Source organism: Euprymna scolopes, chromosome 43 (assembly GCF_053919585.1).
Source record: "Euprymna scolopes isolate OS-2025 chromosome 43, ASM5391958v1, whole genome shotgun sequence".
Classification (NCBI taxonomy): Eukaryota; Metazoa; Mollusca; class Cephalopoda; order Sepiida; family Sepiolidae; genus Euprymna; species Euprymna scolopes.
The window spans coordinates 60,256,518-60,280,829 of NC_136524.1; positions in this window are offsets into that span (position 1 = coordinate 60,256,518).

The following is a 24,312-nucleotide window of genomic DNA, read 5'->3' on the forward strand; positions in this document are numbered from 1 at the left end:
CTTATCAAAATAAGAAATGCTTAACACTATTAAGAGGAGCAAACAAATATATTAAATGAAAGATGAGGAATAAAAAACTATATATAACCTTATTATTATATCATCATTACAATAAGATAATGTAAAAGAGGAAAATAAGGAAATGAAGAGAAGCATTTAGCTTCGAAATGCCAAGGCCTAAAAAGTTGTTTCTTTAAATTTTTTGCCCTTCATTTTTCTTATCGTTCTGAGGATATAATAAAGTTATATAACTTTTCTTCCTAATCTTTCATTTTTTTACATTTTTACATGGTGAAACATATATAATACCAGGTTAATATTCTGCAGAAGTGAAGCAACCAATGAATTATATATAATTATATACTATAATAATGTTTCATCCTTTCGGAAATCATCAGTGCAGGGTGTTACGATTAAGATTATTTATTTTTTTTTATAATGTTCTTTAACGTCTGTCAGATTGATCTAATCATTATATGTCGATCTGCACATAAGAGCTAAATTGACCGACTTTATTTCAACTGAAAAGTGCTCAACGTTAAGAAACGAGTTTCTTAAAGGTGCTGACATAATTATTTACTATAATTAATAAATGTGTGTGTGCTTCTCTCTGTGCACTTTCATTTTGGTCAAGATCAAAGTGTAGTATCTGTTCCGGCAGATGCTGCACTTAAGATAATTTGTACCAGTCAATGGAGGGGAAACCCTCTATACTGGGACAATTATTATTTTTGGTAACCAGAGTGCCCCCTTTTGCCTACTTTTAGGGGAGCTGGTTTTTACCTCACATTAAAAACGGCCTTGTGCCTAATTTGCTCAGTGGGGGAGCAAATAAATACCATCTGTTCTTCAGATGCTGCACTTCTATTTCTTGTTCTCTTTGGGTGGAGGAGAAATCCTTCACGACTGAGACAATTTTTATTTTTGTACCTTTTCTCCGCGTTAAAAAACGACCCTGGTGTCTAACTCTGTCCCGTGGGGAGGCATAGTAAATAGGTACACCATTTTCATATGTAATCTATTTCTTTTTTCTTTTTAAGTCAGCTTTTCTATTTGATTCTATTTGTTTTGTGTCTGTTATGTTATAACTAGGGCTACGACAGCAGTATATTCTTCTCATTGTTTTGACTCCGACACAGTTAGACACAGTCAATTAACCAAGAACCACATAAGTCTATACAAAAGCATATAAGATATCAACGGATACACACCCGAGAGTCAAAACAATGAAAAGAATATGCTGTTGTCCAAGCCCTAATGATAACCGAACTAGCCGTGATCTTTTTTATCTATATCAAGTGTTGAGATGCCTTACCGAACAATCAGAATTCAACCAAGCAAAAAGTATTGTATGGAATTACCCCAGGTTACCATATATGTATGTTTACGTATATGCACCTGTTTATGTGATGAACATACTTGCATGTCTATGTGGGCACATTTACGTATACAACTATCTTTTGCATGTGTATATATGCACTTCTATATGTACGTGTCTGTACATATATGTATTTTTTTTTTTTTTTTTTTACACTGTGGTCACCACTTATCAAGGCCCAGAAGCCACTCAGGGATAAGGGTTATTGCAAGTACAGTACGTTAGTGTGGAGATTTGATGAAGTGTTTACTCAAGGGAGGGGCGGTTCATTAGGAATTTGTTTATGTCAGACTTGAAGACATCCAAGTTGTAGTTAGGTGAGAAGCAGGCAGACGGAACAGAGTTCCACAGGCGTGCAGTTCTAAGAAAGAAGCTTTGTTCATGGAATCTACGTTTTGATTTAGACACAGATAAAGAGTGGGGGAAATTTTTCACAGTGGATTCAGCTAGACGGGCGTTTTTCGTGTGAAAGATTGGCAAGGGGGGACCAGACATTGGAGTTCAGACGAGCACCTGCCATGGAAATAGCGATAAAACAAGGATAGGCTCGCAACGTCTCTTCTGTGGGAGAGAGGTTGCAGGGTAGAGAAAAGGGCATCCCCCACTAAGCCACGAAGTCTATTTTGTACTCTGTCAAGGCAGGATAGGCTGTTTTTAGCAGCTCCTGCCCAGATATGGCAGCAGTATTTCCATCCTTGGACGTACTTGGCTTTTGTAGGTACATTTTGTTCATGGGTATATACTGAAGTTTTCAACACATTTGTGTGCATGCATGTGTGTGTGTGTGTGTGTGTGTGTGTGTGTGTGTGTGTGTGCGCATGTGTGTGATATGTCTCAGAAAACACAAGTTCACAAATTCTTTCTAGCTGATCATAAACTGAAGTCGCATGAGGTAGAGGGAGCTGAAGATATCAGAAGATAGCATGTTCACCATCTTGCGTGACCGTTTGTCGACGGGTTGCCCGTTTACTCATATTTGATCGTAAACTATAACGTGGCAATAACTCAGTGTTGTTTACAACTGCTTCGACACAACATAATGCAATCTGTGCACCAATATGTGACAACGAATGAAACCTTAGCCACTTCATTCAAGTCAAATTGGTAGTCAGCTAAATAGACAACAACACAGGAAAGCCATCCACATTAACAAAATGTGCAAAAAAAAATCGGTAAACCATTTTGGCTTCTATATTTTTAGATGAGCAGGGTATTTTTCTTAACTGATAACCTTGAGAAAGAAAGAATGATCAATACTAAATATTATATAGCATTGTTATGTTTTAAGTGAGAAATCTGTGACAAAATGGGCACAAATAAAGAAAAAAAAATAAAATAAAGCACTCACTAAGGCAATGCACTATATCAAAATTAGATTATAACACTGGCAGAACTACATGATTACTTCTGCACCCACCCTATTCTCCAGATCTGGTCCCCAGTGACTACTGGTTGTTTGCTGATTTCCAAAGAAATCTACAGAGAGAGTTGGCTGCAACAAAGAAGCAACATCGGAAAAGGCATATTTTGAGATGAAAGACACAATTCTACAAAAAAGGTTTATAATTTTTCAAGAAGCATTGGAATAAGTGTATTGACCAAGAATGGGACTCTGTTGATGAATAAATTTGAATTTTGCCTAAAAATTGTATTATTAGTTGGGTTTTGGATTCATTGAATGACGTGTTACACTTATATGCAAAAGGAGGTAAATCTTAATTTAAATATTAAAGAATTCTACTGAAATATATTATCAAATAGTTCTTACAAGTGAATTTATAACCTTTGGGCTGCATCCGTCGGATCCTGGTTCACAGGACCATATTTGTGATATACCACTGGCCGTGTTTTTTGTCGATCCTGGCTCACAGGACCATAGATGTAACGCAGTAGGGCTACACTCTTAACTGTCTAGTGGTGGACCCCTCATGGGTGACTAAACTCTCACTGGTCACTGAAAAATACCACTCTGCTGCTCAGGGTATGTGAAATGTGCATGACCCTAAGTCAGTGTGGCAATACTGTCTAATTCGGTTGTCGCTTTGACTTTTTGCTGGATCTGGTCTGTGTCTTCCATCGTCTGACATCAGGGCATATCTGAAATGAACTGCATCCTCATTTAGGTTGGCAATCGAGAAGTAAGGAAAAACTCTGGGTCATTTTCTTATAAACAAACAAAATAATTATTCATAGTCTTAAGATATGCAGGGTACACTTGTATAAAGTTGAGTTCTTTGGGTTCCTAATGGCTTCGTGATGCAGGTTGTACAACTTCAGTTTGTTTAGATAATTTCCCAGCTAGGAACAAGAGCTTTTCAACTTAGCTTTACTGGCGGTTTGTGCTCCCCACCCCACATGATGAGCACTCCTCGATGCTAGGCTGCATTCGTCACAATTCTGATTCACGGGACCATATTTATGATATAGCCATGGCTGTGCTCATCGATCCCAGGACCATAGACACAATCCAGCAGGGCCACACTTTTAACCATCTAGTGGTGGGCCCTTCAAGCGTGACCAGACTTTCACTGGTCACTGGAAAATATTGTTATGATACTTTGGCCATGCAAAATGTGCACAACCCTAAGTCTATGTGACAACTCTTATCTTCAGCTGGCCATTTATCGTCAGATGCTACGGTTGGGTTCATCCTTCCTAGATACGCTGATGAATGGCTTGTATGCAGCTGCAATTTGGCATTGGTGCTGTAATAAACCGTGTTTCATGTCAACAGTTCAAAAATAACTCTGAGACCATTTCTTATAAACAAAAATAATTATTTCAAAGATCTTCACAGTAAACTTTGTGCATGGAAAGCTAAGTTCTTTGGGTTCTCATCGACTTTCTGATGCAGGTTGTTACAACTAGGTTCGTTTAGACAATTTCTCAGCTAGGAACAAGAGCTTTTCTGGGGGTATCTGGCGGTTAGGGCCAGGGCCCACACCAGTGCGTTTTCTCCAATGCCAGTCAGCCAAAAATCTCCTATTTCTAAAAACACAATCGTTTTTCTTAAATCAGCTTCTTCCTCCTCTGTCATTTGAAGATTACTCTTTCCTTTCTCCCATTATTTCATATTCTTTCTTTTCTTGTGAATCTCTTCTTTCTCTTTTGTAACCATATCTCTCTTTTTCTTTCTCTTCAACTCAAATTACTTTTCCCTCAAAGAAAAACTGTATTATTTTCCAAGGTTCAATTCCCATCACTTACTTGGTGGTCTAGCACTTAAATATAACAGCTGGACCAAATGACAACATTTCCCAGATACCAAAGCAGACTTTTTGAATCTAAGTTATTGTACTTGTCTCCCTCAATTAGTTATTTAAACCAACTAGAAAAACAATCGCTCTCCCCAGCTCCCTTGTTCCAAAGAATCTGATTATCAGATTTATATTTTCCTTTTATTGAAACAGATATTATTTTTCTAATGGACAGAATTTCATGGTCATCTGTCTTTCCTTGACCAAGTGTCAGCATAACCTTCCTAACCATACCTCATCCATCTAAACGGGGTTCCTGGCAGCGCCTGGGATCCCGTTACAAATTTACTAACAAACTTGAAACATGATAGAGGGTTTGGACCTGTGAAACGAATTTGATTTGATCTTTAACCAGTAAAAATAGTTACTAAAGAGTAAAAATTAGAACTTGGCAAGCCCAAGTCGACTTAAAGTACTCTTCCACACATACACAAATATACATTTATAGGTTAAACAATATTTTTTTTTTTTTCAGTTTTTTTATGCATATGGATTTAGGCTAGATAGTGACAAATAAGGCTAGTTTTGGTTTCGATTCTAGTTGATGGCACCTAAGTCACATTTTTCTATCTTTTACTTTTAAATCACTACTTCTAAAATGCACTTGCGATGTTAGGCTTTATAACATGTTAACTTCTTTAATTGGATTTTTTGATTGTTGATACTTATCAGAGGCACTCCGATAATAAAAAAAAAGCCCCAGCCATTTTGAAATCCATGAACTTGCACACAAAGGTGTGTTTTATATATAAGTGCACATACACAATATACATATATGTACACGTAAAAGATACAAAAACGGTAAATAGATAAATTTAAAAATAGAAAAAGAGTAGAGGTTTTCTGATAAAATTGTATCTGCTCTATTCCTTGTTTTCATGTAGTACAGCCCAGTGTGGTGTTAGAAAGGTGTACTTTTCACGCTACAAAGAAGTTTAGTAGTTTATAAATTCAAGTGTCCATGTGAAACTGACTATATTGGTCGTACTCTTCAACACTTGGAAGTTGGAATGGCATAGCAAATCCCTGCATGTTTTCGCAAGTTATAGTCTGACAATATCATGTGTACCAAGCAAAAGTGAATAATCCTGCTGGCAAATTCTTTTGAGGCATTTATCATTGTTAAGAGAAATTCTTAGGTACTGAGCTGTAAAACACCAGAACGTTACAGAGACAAAGTTAGGATAAAGATTAAAAAAGGAATTGATGAAATATTGTTTTGTTTTTTTCAATAAAGATCTTTGAGGTACTTTGGTAATAAAAAGAAAATGGAATCTGATATGGAAAAGAGGGCATTGTTAATTTCATTTTTTCCAAGCTATTTCGAAATAGGAATAATGTATGTCATAAGAGTACTGACATTCATCAGGATTGTGGGAAACATTTTTCACTGGGAATGATCGTATTAGGACCATCTATTGTGGCTTATCTTAGGCATCTGTTTTTTTTTTTTTTATCATAAACAGAAAAAGAAACTGACAGATATCGGAAAAAAGATAATAACAGGTTGTTATTAGACAGTGATTGTAGGCAAAACAATATGACCGATGGACCAGCACTGCTAATACAGAAACTGACTTTCTGAAATGTGTCAAGTGGTAAAATTGCTTATCAAAATTTAAAAAATACCACACGTAGCTCTGGAGAGACGGGAAGGTTAATGATTGATTAACTGCGGTGGTTAAAATTTTGATAACCATTATACAAAGAAAAATTGTGAAATCTATAATTTCAAATAGAGCTACAGACTTATACTAAGTAATTATTAATAAGTCCCTTTAACCCCCCCCCCAACGGAGAGTAGATAATGCATTGCAGATGCGTCATCGATAGCTCGTTACTCTCGCTTCTCCTTATCTGTCCCTCAGTCCTCATTTTTCAAATAAGTGGTTTTTCTGACAAAGGGAGGAGAAAAAGTTGTACTCTAGGTTGGCAGTAATTTGTGTGAACAGTCATCAGAGAAGTTGGAAATTCTGTTTCTATTTCTATACTTGTGGCCATGTCACTAGTAAGGGTGCTGGAGGTAAACGTTTTAACTGGGCTGACATTACCCGCTTGATAGTTAGGGACCCAAATCTTGGATTAACCACTAAGGAGGCTGTCCTATTAGCAGGTGCAAAGTACTGGGGCTGCTATATTGCCATTTAGTGAATGGATTCTGGATCATACAGTAGCTCCTGGTGGGGCCTCTCGATGCCATATTAGTGGGTAATTGTTATGGCTTTACCTTATGTGCTACAAAAAAAAAAAAAAAAAAAAAAAATTCTTTCCTTTCTCTCTCTTACTTTCCCTCTCTGGCCTGCTCTAAGCAAGTCTGTCAACCTATTCCACAAACCCCAATCATGAAAAGTTTCCAGAAAAAATACTTGATTAAACTCAGACATCCAACGTAGACCCCCACTACCTTGTCTCCTTCTCCAACATCAGGGGTCTATGTTCCAATCTTCCAGAGGTTCAAACTCTGTTACAGGAGACTAAACTAGACCTATTATTCCTAAGCGAAACTGGCAGTGGGCCAACTATTTCCCTAGATGAGTTCGTAATTAAAGGATACTCTAACTTAACAAATCCGAACCCCGAGATTGCCATAGGCATGGAGAATGTGCCTACATTAAAGATGGCTTTCCATGTGGTAGGGATATCTCCAGAGAAGATCGTAATTTACCTTGTATGTGCTTCCAGGTTGCACTTGTTCACACGACTGTTTATATTTGCACTCTATCACCCCCATAAAAGTGGAGTTACTATCTTTAATAGCATATCTGAGAAGATTGACAATGTCCTGTCTGCGTATCCTTCAACAAACATTCATGTCTGTGGAGACTTCAATGTTCACAACGTGGAATGGTTGACCCACTCAAACAAGACCGATGACAAGGGGAGGTTCTATCATGATTTCTCCATTGCTTATAACCTCACTCAGATTGTTCACAAACCCACCCATGTGCCCGACTGACGGCCAGTACGCAAGTCTCCTAGACCTTTTCCTCACAACTTGCCCTGAGCTATGTTTGTTCTGTTTTCACCGAGATCTTCCGGCCACTCAGTTGTATCAGTTAAGATAAAAACAAAATGTAATAGGTCCTCAGACGTACCTCTCAATTTACAGTATACCGATACTCTATGGCTAACTGGGATAGTTTCCGTACGTTTATATCTGATCTACCTTTGCGTTCCATGTTTAAAAAGGATGTGTTCTCTATATTATCAGACCTGACTGAATGGTTAATTGTAGGTATAGACTGATTCATACCCTCAAAAAAATTCCAGCAAAAACCTAACAGCCAGCCATGGTTCTCTCCAGAATGTGCTGCTGCCATAACACACAGAAATCACTTTACATAGCTACCAACGTAATGGATGTACTGAGACTAAAGCCGTTTTCAGGACTGGCAGCAACCACTGTAAAAGAGTAATAAAAAATGCAAGAGAGTTATATGCTCAATCCGTTAAATCCGAAGTAGCTGAGCAGCGGCTTGGTTCCCACCTGTTTTGACAATAGCAAACAGGATCCTGAACAGAAACGTGTGTTCTATCCCAAACATCATCAATGCACCTGAGGTCATCTCGTCAGCATCAGACAAAGCCAAACTGTTTGCCAAGAACTTTGCAGCTAATTCTACCCTATGCGACCAAGGCCATCAACACCCATATTTCCTCCTTTAACAGACAACACGCTACGCAACATACAAATATCTGTGCATGATGTCACCAAGCTAATCAAGAACCTTCATTCCAGTAAAGCAACTGACAGCATTCCAATTATAGTGTTGAAAAAGCTGCAACCTGAACTTGCTCCAATACTCACAAAACTGTTTAAGCATTGTTTTAAGGAGAATTGCTTCCCAACACCCTGGAAAACCTCATTAGTATGTTCTGTATTTAAGAATTCAGGTGATAAGTCATCTCCCTTTAAGTACAGACCAATAAGTCTCCTGTGCATTATGAGTAAGTTGCTGGAATCCATCTATATATATATATATAAAAGCAAAAATGTATGTATGTATGTACGCACGCTTTTCCTCGATGTCCACAAAAGGCTTCCTTCAGAGAAGCGCTCGCTCGCTTCACAACTTCTTAAAACTTTTTATATCATCTATAAATTGTAATATCTCACACTTAACCACGGAGCTCGCCTGTCTATTTAATTTTATTGCCTTTCAAACGTTAATTATTCCACATTTCCCCGCATCGGCATGCGTTACATTGGGTTTTCAGTATAAACAAAAAGCGAAACTCGACTCTAATCACTGGCCGAAAGCCAGTGGTCTCTAGAGAGCTAAGTAACGTTTGGTCAATGTCGACTTCGTCATATCAGATGGTAGCTTTCATTTCGAGACGAGACGCTCTCCCTAATAAACAGGGAGCGGGTTTTTAAAAACAAACAAACCGATTTATTCACCTCATTAAAAACTGTCCCGCACAAAATGCTAACTGCTGAATACCTATCGCCGTCACGTCAATCAAAAACGCGCACCTGTTTTTTTTTTTTTTCACACTTTACTATTTTCCAACTGCGCGTCAAGGCTTCGGTTTTTTTTTCACGGGCACCTGTTTTTTTTTTCACATTTCGGGTTTTTTTTCACACACACCTACAAACACCCGGGCAACGCCAGGTCCCCTCGCTAGTCTATATATATATATATAAAAGCGAAAATGTATGTATGTTTGTGTGTCTGCTAAAAACTTTCGACAGACATGATGAAAATTCACAAACTCGGTATCATATCGAAGCCCCATCCTTTGCTCGAAAAATATTGAAAAAAAAATGGCCAAAAACATTCATTTTTTCACCCTGAAATCGACAATTTTCGACGGGGTGGGGTAGGGGTCAACAAAAACGGTCTTCTTGTGACGACAAGCGGTTCTTCGCATGCGCCAGATGATCTCATGACCTTATTTACTTTAAATAGTCGAAAAACTGAACAAATTTCATTTTGTCGCGTTAGGTCAGTTGATTAGTGCGTTGATTCATTATCTAAATGTTTCGGGTTCGAACAGTGGTGTGAGATGTCTTTTTTTTTTTTTTTTTTATTTTGATATTTTAAATTTAAATATTGAACCAGTGTTACGTAAGCCATTTTTCACGTAACGTTCGTTTTTTTTTTTACTTCGCTAATTCACCACCGACCACACACCCAAAAACACCCAGGTACCCACCGTTTTAAATTTTAATATCGAAACAGGCTTATTTAAGCCATTTTTCACGTGTTCGTTTTTCATCATTCATTTGCCTTACGTTAGTTTTTTTTTGTTTGTTTTGAGACCTCATTAATCGTGTAGTTGGAAAGTAATAAGAGTATGCAACGTGTATAAAATCAGTTGCCAGTTAATAACGACATAGACACAAGAAAGTATAAATTCACGCGGTGAAGAATGGGGTCATAAGAGGAATCACAGAATAGGGGGAAAAATTAGAACTACTTCCTTTAAAGGTAATGGCGGTAGTGATGATGTCACTCCTTGTATGTAATGTACAATTTTTTTTATGAGGCATAAATGTCTGTCATAAAGTTGTAACATTACAGAATGTAGAGGCTAATAGTCTCGACCTAAATTTGTATGTGGCATCTGTTGCAAACCTACAGTATTTTGATGCAGAGGGGGAAAAACTGCACCGCTTTTATTATAAATAAAGATTATGAATTAAATTCTATTGGGGCGATGGGGGGGGGGGGATTAGCCCCTGGTTCTCAATATATAAGATGAAGCTTTGGAGCCTCCACCTAAATCCATCAAGTGATTGCCTCTTGACTTAGGGTGAGACCGCTAAAATTTGAAAATCATTCAGACTTTACAAAAGATTGCTGTCCAGACATAAATATTAAGAGCCGAATGATCAGAATTATGCAATCTTTAAATGAATAACTATTTTTCTTTGTACGAACTATGCATAGACAGACATATTCTTTTTATATTTTAGCTTGAAATGACCTTTGCTCCTCAGCAACAGAGTCTGGTGACTAGTGCCAGTTGGTCTGATCTTTTTATTTGACATGGGGAGAGTGGTAGTTTATCAGACCAGGACCTTCGCCAGGAAACTGCTAAGTACCCAAACCATGACCGAGAACGGCTGAATTTGTTGAGGTCACTCACTAGACATTGTCGGAAGAGCTCCATTTTAACAGCCTTAAGTAGAAAACATAGAAACAGCTAAGAAAAATGAGTAAGGCTTTATCATCATAGGAAGTATTATTCTGATGGACTTTATCATGTGCCATTATAGCATCATGAAAAATCTAAGATGGCAACTGGGAAATCCAAAATGGTCACCATGACACGCTTCAAAGAAATTAGCAAAATATGGCTTGTTGCATATCAAATGAAAGGAAATTTCGTACAGATTACAATTGTTTTCATGTACGTTATACTAATTAGGATAATTAAAATTTATTTTAACGGCTTCAAGTTATTGTGACAATTAACAGGTGAGTTAATTTTCTATAAGTTTTTTTATTTTTAAGTCATTGTTGAGACTTCAAGAGACATCGCAGCCATTTTTTCTTGTTCACATGTAATGCTCAACACTACTTGTTTTTTTAACAGAATAAACATTTACAACACCCAAAATTTATCGAGGTAGGTAGAAGAGTAACTTGCTTTGGTAACATTTGTTTTTTGGCCACTTTTTCATACCTCTGGATTGTAAGACAAACCCAATAAAAATTATTCTTTTACTTAACTGGATAAGTTGTTAAGTAAAATAATTTTTATTGGGTTAAGTTGTTTGTGTGTTAACTCATTCTTTTTCAAAGAATTTTTTTTATTTTTTTTTTTTTTAAATATTCTTTTTCTTTCTATAATTAAAACTTATATTTTCTAAATAATAAAAATAAAATGAATACTTCATGTTCGGACAAAGTTCTGATTCTCTATCCCCTGATCTTGAGCACTTGGTACAATAGCGAAAGAAGTGGCATGTTACTTTTTAATGCATCTAAAACCAAGCCTCTATCTTTACATCAACACTGATTCCCATCTGGCATCAATTGAAATGAATAGCTTTGATCTTGGGGAGGCTCCATGCTTTGACAAGCTTCTGGACTTGACCTTTACTTCTGATCTGAAATGAAAAACGTACATCAAATCTGATAGATATCTTACCACTGATTCAATTCTCTACATAAAAACTAGGTACGTCCAAGGATGGAGTACTGTTTCCACATCTGGGTAGGAACTGCTAGAAGCAGCTTATCCTGGCATGACAGAGTTCAAAATAGACTTCGTAGCTTAGTGGGGAATGCGTTTTGATCTTCCCTGCAACCTCTTTCCCCGCAGAAGAGATGTTGCGAGTTTGTCTCTGGTTTATCATTATTTTCATGACAGGTGCTCGTCTGAGCTTCAATCTATGGTCCTTCGCCAAACTTTCACAAAAAACACTCATCTATTTGAAACCACTGTCAATTTCCCAACTATCTGTGCCTAAACCAAAACGTAAATTCCGTAAACAAAGCTTCTTTGGAACTCTTCCGTTTGTTTTCCATCTGACTACAATTTGGTAGTCTTCAAGTCCAACGTAAACAAATTCTTGATTGAACCGTCCTCTTAAGTAATCAAATTTACCACTATTAACGATTACATTATCCCAACTACTGTACACTTAGTAACCCTTATCCTTGAGTGGCCTCTGGGTCTTGATAAGTGGGGACCCCTATGTAAAAAAAAAAAAAAAAAAAAGAAAAAAAAAGTTAGTTGAACGTTTTTAGATTTTTTTTTTTTTTTGGTGCGCATCTCACGTTTATATACAGTTGTCACTATTGATTTGTACATTAGAAAGTTTTTATCTAATTCTTTTCAAATTTTAGGATAAAAGAAATTAATATATTCACTATTAATAGCATTTGAACAGTTTCTATCTTTACTTATATTTGTACTACAAAGCGTCAACTTCAAGATATTCTAACTTTTGATTGGAAAGACATACATATGTTCATATTCCGTAGCAAAGAATTCTTTCCTCTAATTATATAAAAAAGAAAAACAAAGTAGAAGCGTTATCGACAGATACAACTTCTCCGAGTACTTATGCAAACACACCCCAACAGCTTATTTGGAAAAGTGATCTACCACAAGCGGGCATGTTATGCTGGCATGTTTCATCGTTAATAGTCGGATTTAAATGTTATATTTCATATTAGATACAAATCAATATTAAAATACCATTTTTAAATAAATTTATTGTAGATCTAGTTATAAGTTTTATTTTGAGAGGTAGGAGAAATGTATTTACCGATTTAAAAAACTATGAGTGTCAAATTAAGTAGCAGTGTGTGCCTTGTCCAGCGCTGAACGTTATGTCCAATATTGCTAATATAAACACAATCAATTAATTTACTCTGCTGAAGTATCAGACTAGCATTATTATAAATTATATACATGTAAATATAGGCCTGTATGGTTTTAGAGTTAGAAACTTTCCCTTCAATGATGTCCAATGAGTGACGTCATTAAATTTAGCCATTCTGGGTCTCAGTTGGTCTCTTGGTGTTCAGTGGTCACTTTAACAAAGTGACCAAATGATGAAAGGTCCTGCCCAGCAAATTAATGCCTCTTTCGTAAAAAGATTGAAAAGGCAAATCATCCAGTACTTGTTGCCTAAATTTATATCACTAGGGAGCAATGGTCATTTAAGCAAAAAGATATAACAAAATGAAAACATCAGAAGGCGTTCTCGGTATAAGAGAACAACTTCAGGCGTATCCTAGTCACGGAACACCTGTTCCTGGTGTGACCCCACCATTTAAAAATTCAGTTATTCTGGTAACCCAGAATAACTAGCATTATTTGTTTATCAAAAGCTAATTTATATCTCACAAATCCTGGAAAAATAACTTTATCATCACATCAATATTTCAATTTTATGGGGAAAAATAAAAACTGAAGTAGTAATAGGAGGTTTTACAATCCATCTTGGTTTTAATAACTTCTACAAGACTTTAACCTGTTTCCTTCCTTTTCCAATGTCTGAATTTCAATGTTTCAACACCTTTTAATCTGTCAACAGAAGTTGTTAAATGTGTATTGTAATTTTTATTCTTATATGTAGTTTCTTGTGCTCCACCACAGAGTTTTAAGCCTTTGGAAAATGTGTCTTTAACGAGATCTATCTACAAATGGAAGAGAGAAAATGACCTGCTCACAATTGCCATTACGTACATGCTAGATTTTAATTTTTTTGGATTCTTGACTTTAACAATATCCAAATTTCACGTCTTATGTCAAAATAATGCTCTAGCTTTCTCATAAATATACGAGAACGGCTTTTGTTTTTACTCGTCATAATTTTACCTGCGACCAACAATTTCAAATGTTATACTAAATTTTTTTTTTTTTTTTTTTTTTTGCTAATCCTGATTTTTAAAAAGAAATTCCACTTTTGTGTTGCAATATTTTGTTTAAAAAAAAAAAAAAAAAAAAAAAAAACTTCCTAGGTTTAGTTTAGTGTATTTTCTGATGTTTCCAATTTTTGGGGCATAAATAAAATTGCAAATGAGCATTGAAAATTAAATTACTTTGCATTAGCTGACTGAACTGTACAAAAAAAATCCCATAGATCTGTAAAAATGATTTTCTATATGAAACTTTTTATCAGTTTGCGATTTTTGGAATAGAGTTAATGTAAATTAATTTGAACAGAGTTAATTCTACAGAAGCTCCAAATTTGTTTTTTGTAAACAATATATATATATATATATATATATATGAAAATTCAAAGTGTACAGAATAAGGGGTGTTAGATTAGCAATGTTGAAACGCATCAAAATATATTTCAACCCTTGAACCATATGCTAATATGATAAAGAAAAAGAAAAAAAGAACGAAGACAACTATAATGTTCATCAAATATAAGTTTTAATAAAAATTTCAAAAATGGGTCTCGGTGACCTAATAAAAACATGACTACCAAAACATGCATATATTTAATGATTTTGCATATCACAACTTTTTAAAAGCCTTTCTCACAAAATATACAAAGTTGTATATGTATAAAAAAATAAAATTACATTAAAATCCATAATACAATATTTTATAACTTATGTAAATTAGACATCACATTTACTAGTGTTAATTTCTGAGAATACAACATGCAAATGAGCGTATTTCAATGAATTCTATTAAAATGTACATGAATTTAGGAAATTTTTGAAGTGTCGGTGCTTGTTGGTGATGTTTTAAACTAACCAATTTCAGGTGAAAACATACCGACATGTGATGACAAAATTAGTATTAATTCAGAAAATCTATAAAATGATCAAGTAGAAGATGCATCAACAAAAATAATCACTCACAATTATGTTGACATTTAGTGTTTAAAAATGGCTAATTCTTAAGTTTGTGATACTGAATTGGTTGCAAAACTCTTTCACATTAAAATATAAGTAACACAAATTTATTTTACTTTTTACAGGTTTTGTAAATTATACTGATTTTGATATGATACATATGTAATGTTTTCACCTGAAATGTGTTGGTTTAAAACATTACATTCTACACAAGTACCTTAGTATTTTTAAATATTTACTTTGTCATTTAATGAAAAGAAAATAGATTTTCCAAGTGTTCCTAATATAATCTTAAATTGTTATTTGAAAAAGGTTGTAAATAAATACTAAGGGTAAATAAACAAAAAAGTAAATAAATGAAATCTGAGTTACGGTAAAAACTAACTGTTTAATTTTCTTACTAAAAACAAATTCTATGACATGACTAAATCCACCATAATGAATTTGGTAAAGTCAGCCATTTTAATATTTTGTTTGTAGAATAAATAAACTAACATTACTTTGACCGCTCAAAATCTTGCAGGAATTTGTAAGTATTTAAATGGTGCCTGGAAAAATAGGCAATTATGGAATAAATAGATTGAAAATAAATTTTAGAAGAGTTCTTGAGGATATAGTTTTTAAAGAGTTCAGTCATCCCAACCTCCATAATATATAATCTTTAAATAGTAACTTTTTTTCTTTTTTTTTTTTAAATTATTGTAAGAAAAATTTTCAGGTATTTCATTAAAAAAAAAAAAAAAAAAAAAGTTTTTAAAAGGTAATTAAATAAGATTTAATACATCATAATGCGGCTGTTTCTTCATAAGTAAACAAAATGAAGTGATTGATATGATTTGAGAGAGAAAAAAAAAAAAATTTAAGCAACATGTCCACCAGCCATTCAAACACTGAATTCATATTTTCAAGCATATTTTTTTTTTTAAATTTCATGACAAGAAATAAAATTTAATACCAATCAATTTCATCCAAAACTAGCTGAATCTGTTGTCCAAGATTCTTTTAACTTTGTTAACTACACTGTTTGAAAGTTAATTGAATTATTATATGGTTTAGTCAAAATTATTAATTGAATTGAACTGTTTATAAGACTATATAATTTCCTTAAGATAATATTTTAATCTCAACTTATTAAATTATTAAATCTTTGATAGTTTAAGTACTTTTAAATTCCTAACAATTATAAAGTATAATTTATTTCTTCTTTTTAACTATATTTACAAAAGATATGCATTATGATAGAATTTTAATGTATCGTTCTTTTTGAATCAAGGAGTTCAAAGAGGGCAAACATAATGCGCCAAATAATTGTATATAGATAGTAAAAATGTTTAAATTAAACTTCAACTTAGTACAATACATGTAATTTCAAGAAAAACATGCCCTTCCTGTTATAAATCATGCAATACGTGCCATTTTAACAAAATGGAGTTCCACGGGGTGCCACCATTTTTTTTACCCAAGATAAGTATTAAACCCCCACCCCACCCCACTCACTCCATTATTATGTTATTAATGTTAACTCTAAATATCGTTATACTTTTAATTGTATATAATTGCTTATGAAGGAACTGATCTAATCATTTGCTTTATAAAATTGGAAAAAAGTGTAGGAAAGTTGCCACAGCTTTTTTAAATGTTTTCATTTAATGAAAATATTGTTGGTTCGTTGGATTTTAGTGTAGCAAGGTATGATATGAAAACAAACGATTCTTAGTCATGTAAACTACATTTTGTATTAATGTTATCAATTGCTACATCAAAAAAATTAGCAGACTTAATAAAAAGTATCATTGGTTTGAGCATACTAAATTAGGAGATGAAGAAATGAACGAATCTCTTAGTGAAAGAGTTGTCACCATGACAAATTGTAAAAAAAATGCTTTTAAGTCTATAGAATGGTTGTGAAGTCAATTTTCAGTCAATACTGTATTCCATAATAGCTAAATTTTCCTAAATTCATTTCAATTATTAAATAGGTCATTTAAACCGGTTTTAAAATTTTATGCATTAAAATATTGAAAGATTTTGAAGCTTTATATAATTTCATAAAGACATCTAAAAATGAGTCAAATTTATAACAATTTCATTCAATAATTTCATGACCAAACAATATTCTAATTTTGATTAAAAAAAAAAACCACAAGGAAAAAACTTTGCTAATGCGAGAGATACAAGTTTGGGATCAAATTGATTTATTCTTAATTATACATTTGTCATGAAATAAATCTAATTTACTTTTGGAAAATTTAATTCAGGTTTTGACTAAAGTAGTTTTAGTTAAAAAAATAAAATCTAATTCGCTTTTTTAAAAAATTCTAGAACGAACACTTAGAAAAATTTATTTTATTTGCTTGAAAACAAAATAAATATTTACTTGTGTATGTTTGTAATGTTTAACGATTATTTAAAACTATAGGAGAGAGAGTGTAAACCAAAATCTCCTGCTCAACGTTCCTAAAATCTATTTTCAATCATATTTACTGAATTTTCAAAGCACCAATGTACAGCTCTATCTAATATCAAAATTTCCAATTTAAAATGCCTTAAATTGATAAATTTTGGTTAAACAGCAAATCTATTAAAAAGTTTTTTTCTGAACATTTCTTAGAGTTTAGTTACATTAATGAATAAGAGTCAATAAAACAAACATCAAAATTCAAAAACAAAATGTTTAAATACCTTTATTCCACTTTCATACCAATAGACGTAAAACAGAAAATCAATTTTTGAATTCAATGAATTCTCCAAAAATAGTATAAGGATATTGGTGTTCACCAATGTTAAATTCTTTTGGTTAGTATCAGCTTCATATCAGGAAGAGGAAGGAAAGAAAACGAATTAAAAAAATAAAATTATCACCAATATTTGTTTACAAAAGTAATGAGGACCCATAATTCCAATTAAAAGAAAAGTGAATTAAAAATTCAAGATATGAGAGAGAGGGATTATCAATAAATAAAAATCAAAGTTTTCATGCTTAAAAGCTTTAGATAAAAAAAAAAAAACAATAAAAAAATAATTACATTGAGCAACTTTGTTCAAAATAAAACTTAAACTATAAAATATTTAAAAACAAAACAACTAAGTTATAAAAATTTGCAACTATGACCAAAGATCTCTGTAAATAGAAAAAATATTTGATCATATTTAAATGGACATACATCTTCGGCGGCCTGAAGGTTTTCTTTTGCATTAAATGGCCAGTAAAGGACAATTCAATATATTCAAAGAATTATATTAAAGTACATAACATAAAATATGGAAACATTTCAGTTTCTTTTATACATTTTTGTATATAAGTCTGCAAAACATGGAGAAAAAAGAAAATTAAAAACATGGCAATCTTCAAATATAATAATGCTGGCAAAACAAGTAGGCACAAGCAAGCTGTTGCGAGAGGGGGGGCACACAGCAGTGCAAACTGGTATTCTTCTGATAAAAACCTTTGGTAAAAATTTAACACTGTGAAAAGCCTTTGTATAATCACTTACAATATGATGAACTGGTATATCATTGCAATATTTCAATACAAAAAGTGAACAAAAACTAGAGAATGGCAGAATATAAAAGCATATGCCACCATATGTCTTCCACACCAAAACTGGTCAACAGAACAAAGCGACCTCAAGTCTGGCAAAAAGGTGAAAAAATAGGAACTATAAAAACTGAAAAAAAAAAAAAAAAAAAAAAATTTTTTTTTTTTTTTTGCATTTTTGCATGTATACATATGTTCTTTTTAAAATTTATTTTTTAATAAATAATTTTTATGTAATATATCTCTCTCTATATATATATATATCTATATAAATGATATATGGATCAAATCTGTTCAAACCAGCAAAATATATTACAGAATTATAAATGCCAGGCCTAAGATGGTGGTGTTGCTGTTCATAATTTTTTTTTTTCTTGCCAGGAATCAAAATATTTTATGGATTATTAGAAAAAATAACATTGCAAAATATTAAATATATAGTTGTATATGAAAAGTGTGGTCAAATAGTAAAGTATTTCAAAAATAATAAACAGATACAAAAAACAAAAACACATATGAGCTTAAAAATGTATAACATTACATAAGGCATGAAACAAAATTGGGCAAATGACTTTACTTGAGGCACATTCATATGTAAAACAAATCTATTTACTTTTGGGAGAAAAATCAAATGTCAGTACAGGATAACATTTACAGATCTGTGTGGTGAAAGATATTTTTGATGAAATGAAATACATTGAAAGAAAAAAAAAAAAAACTATCATAGCAACTATATATATATATATATATATATATATATATATATATAAGTCTCAAAATATTCAAGGAGATTAAAAAAATAATTTGTTAAAATTTGAAATTTCCTGTTAAAGCTTTAAATATATTTTTGTATGTATTTTTTTAATATTTGCATTTTAGAGATTGAAAATATTTTATGCACACAAGTCATTTTGAGCCCAAATTTGTTAAAAGCAAACTTTTATGCAACGAAACACATTGATAAGACCATTGTTCACAGTAAGTCTTCATCACTGTCCAGGACAACATAGTATGGACTGGGAAATCATGTTCTATATCTTTGATAAAAATCAAAAATAAAATGGAGATAGGTTAATAAAAAATGAATACAGGTAGTAACAGAATAAAAAATATAAAATGTATTAAAAAAAAAAAAGGGGGGGGGGAACAATGTAGAATAAACTTTAAAAAGTCTTTGGGAGAATTTTTAACCAAAGATTCAAGATTGAAAATAAAATTTAAAAATTATTCAAAAGAAAAAAAAATCCTTTTGATTGGTGTAAAAATGAATAAAAAAATAAAATGCTGAGGAATCTCTACAAATTTCACACAATAAAAAAAGCAGCAATTAAAAATAGAATTCAAAAAAGACAAAACCTACAACTCGTGTTACAAATATTTAAATACCCTTCTCAAATATTCTCACATAAAGTATTTAAATTACAGTAGTTACATTTTTGTAGTGTGTTCTTTTTGACAAACCCACATACATTCAAATACAGACAATACAGATATTTAAGCACCAACTGGATAAAAAAAATCCCTGGGGAAGTGAAGGGGAGCTGAATTATTATTTTTACAGCCACCAGAGATTTGAAGATATTTTTCTCCACAAAAGATACAATATGAAAGTGGCTTAAAAACAAAACAACCTTGTTATACTGTTTCCACCCCCTATGGTGCATCTTTGGAAACGGATATATTTTTTTATTGCCCAAATATAAAATAAAAATCCACTGAATTCCACTAATTTTCCTCAACGCCAAGGATTCACCTCTGAGGATAAAACTTTTCCAATGTACTTTTGATAAGATTTAAATATAATCATACGGTTCTATACAAGTAAACCAGTTTCTTGCCAAGAGGAAATAATTCTTAGAACCATAAATGACATAAAAACGATTTACAAATTAAAGGGAAATATCAACAGATGTTGCATCGGTACATTGAGTTTTCTTTTGTAAAAATAAAATGTGCATGTGACACAAGAATTTAATTAAAAGATAACCAATATCAATAATAGAGGTATTATTTAGCCCCATCCCTGTTTTGAGATTTTGGACCTGAATACTTGAGTGTGATGGAATTAATTCAGAAGGAGGCAGTTTCTGAACATTACATAGAATTAATGAAATTAAAAAAATATATCATTAAACCACATAAATGCAAAATCTTAACTCACGGCATTAAGATGTCTAAAATATGAAGAAGGAATTTGTTTACTGCCCTCTAATACTTCAATAAAAATTACACCATTTCTTGAGGAAAAACATGTTCTCGGATTGATTTAACATGCCACTATTTCTCAAAGATTTTTTGTTTTATTTATACAGCATGTTTTTTTTTTGTTTTTTTTTTTTATATATTAAAGCAGATTAATAGAAACTATAATTCCTTTTTTATCTAAGGACAATCCCATTTAATACCGTTTTTTTTTTTTTGTCAAGCGTTTTTTTTGTTTTTTTTCACCAAAAAGGTTGGGACTATGCCAAAACACAATTATCTTTTACTTTATGTAGAAACACTGGGCAATAAACATTTTAAAGAGGAAAAGTAATGGTGAGAAGAAAAAAAATATGTATAAACTAAAAATCCTCGTTGTTTCCTTATACAACTGAAACCAGATTGTCCTGAAGAACTGGGATATTTTTTTTTTGTAATTTTTTTTTTTTTTGTAATTTTTTTAATATATATTTTTAATAGTATTTTGTTATACAGTATGCTCAAAAGGGAGCATCTCCCAACTCATTAAACTGGATACAAAAAATTTGCAGATAAAATATACATCCTGTATGACAAAAAAAATAGCAAATAAAAATAAACTAAATGTAGATTTTGTGCCAGATTTGTGCTTTTTTGTTTCAACATGCTGGCCTTGTAAATATGTGAATGGTATAATCAATATGAAAAAAATAACAGAACAAGTATTCAATAAATTTGAGAAATTAAAAAGTTAAAATTTATCAAAGAAAAAATATTGGTGTGGGATTATCCTACCCCACTTTATTACAGTAAAAAATAAATGGGAATAAAATAAGTTTTCAACAAGATTGTTTTTTGGGGGTTGAGGAGGAGGAGGAGGAGAGATTTTGATTATTGATTTGGTGGGAAATGATGAACATGACAATATATAAATTTTAAGTGAGCAAACCTTGCTTCTATGCTATAACCCCCCCCTACACACACACGATTTTACTAATTTCACAAATCTACCAATGAAATTATTTAGCCTTTTTAAATACGATTTGCCTAGATAAGATTGCAAAAAATAATTTGAGAAAATAGAGGTACATTTAGTTACATATTTCTCAACTACTTTAAAATCAACTTGTAATAAAAATTACATTTCGAGTTTCTCCCCTCAGATTATCAAGGGTCCAAGTTAATGGAATAGATTAAAAATGGTATAGGAAAAGTGGCAGAACTTGCACAATAAGAGCTTATGCAGCATCCTAAAAATCAAAAATATATTTAAGAAAAAAATCTAATTTAGTGAAATTTGAAGGATCAAATTAGAATTTATTTTAAGGCAGTGTTTGAGTAATGAGTAAAAAAATTTTTTAAATAAACATCTGCCGTAGAGCATATTTTGGTAAGAAAATAGATAAAAGCAATGGAATAAATCTAAAATTTACCAAAACTGGTTTTATTTTATATTGAAGAATATATAGTGGAAACTATCTTAACATTCTGAAATATTTAGTTATTTTAAGTCACGTTTTCCCAATTTTTTTCATTTGTGTCGTAACTTAAAACCACATTTAAAATTATTTTTTTTAATTCTTGTGCAAGCTGAAGATGAAACAGTTAATCACATGGTCGCAGATAATGGGAGTTAACATTAAAATAAAATTTATTTCAATGCAAATTTAAATGGCTACAATAAAGAAAAATGATCCCTTAAGGCACAGCAAAATTTTGTCATGTAAATTTGAGGTGACTAGAATTAAGCAATTTGTGAGATTTTATTTATATATATATATATATTAGTTTTGTTTTTTACTTGGGCATAATACAAGAGGTATATATTTTTAATTAAATTTTTTTTTATAGAAAACCTCCTCTGATTTAAAAATAAAGTGTAAAAAGGGAAAACTTTGGTCTTGCAATGGAACAAGAGTTTAGGCATATAATACCATATTTCCAATGTAAGTAAAAGTTTGGATTAAAAAAAAAAAAAAACAGGAAATAACAAAAACTACCTGAAGTAAAAAAAAAAAAAAAAAAAAAAGTCTTTTTGGGAAATTAGATACTTCTCAGTCAGACCATTTACCAAATAAAATATATATTTTGGAAATACTAAGTTTTCTTTATTAAATTTTTTTTTAATAAGCATGAGATGTTTAATGATTGTGACATGCTAAAATCTGAATATCACTAAAACTTTGACACGATGCAAGTAGATAGTTGAGAAATTAAACGATCTGACTAGAATAGTTATTCACAACAGGTAGTCCTTAAAAAAGAAAAAAAAAAATGGAATTTTCCTACCAATCAGTTCAGTTTAAAAATATCCCTTTCACAAACCGGTAATAAAATTGGTTTTATTCTTGAATTCAAATAATTCTAAAAAAATTCTAGACTCAAAAATTAGCATAAGGATACAAATTGTTTCCAATAGCCCTACAGGAGGAAATTTAAGATTTGCAAAAATGTCATAATTCAACTAGAAACTAAGAATAGTCATACTAGAAATTAATTTTTTTTTTAAAAAAAGAAGTCCGACATGCAATTCCAGGATTTTTGAAAGGGAGAGATAGAAAATAAAAAATACATCCAATTAGTCCTCAGCTTCTAAGCTCAGACAATAGTTCTATTAGCACAACCGTACATTTATATATGGAAGAACAGAATCTACAAATGAAACTGCATTTTAATTACAGGTAGGACAGGTCTTTATAACTAATATACGATTTTAGATATATGTATAAACACTTTAAAAAAAAAAAAAGTATCTAATGTCAAGATCTATATTTCTAGGGAGCCATTGTTTAAGCCTGAAAAGGAAATACTAATGGGAAACAAAATTTGGTCCCATCATAAAAGTTTACAAAGTTATTAAACAGAAATCTTGACACCTACGGGTTATAAAATTTGGAATTAATATATTATCCAATTATAAAATTAAAAACGAATGACACCATGCATACTTTTTGTATTCCATTAGCTTTATAAAGGGTAATATATCACTCTAAATACAATTCCAGTGATAGGGGAATGGTAGGGAGGGGGGTGGGGCAAATACTTAAATATATATTTTACTCCTATCCCTGGGTATATTAAAATAAATCTAGGAGATATACAAATATTCTGGAAGTAATTTACCTAGGGACGGAGATTATCTTCAATGGCAACAACAAAGTAGTTTGACATTACATTCTGGCAGAATAAATCTACTTGTCAAAGGAATTTTGCACTTCCTGTAGGGTATTAAACAATTGATAAACTTCCTGTAGGGTATTAAACAATTGATAAACTTCCTGTAGGGTATTAAACAATTGATAAACTTCCTGTAGGGTATTAAACAATTGATAAACTTCCTGTAGGGTATTAAACAATTGATAAACTTCCTGTAGGGTATTAAACAATTGATAAACTTCCTGTAGGGTATTAAACAATTGATAAACTTCCTGTAGGGTATTAAACAATTGATAAACTTCCTGTAGGGTATTAAACAATTGATAAACTTCCTGTAGGGTATTAAACAATTGATAAACTTCCTGTAGGGTATTAAACAATTGATAAACTTCCTGTAGGGTATTAAACAATTGATAAACTTCCTGTAGGGTATTAAACAATTGATAAACTTCCTGTAGGGTATTAAACAATTGATAAACTTCCTGTAGGGTATTAAACAATTGATAAACTCGTGTTTGA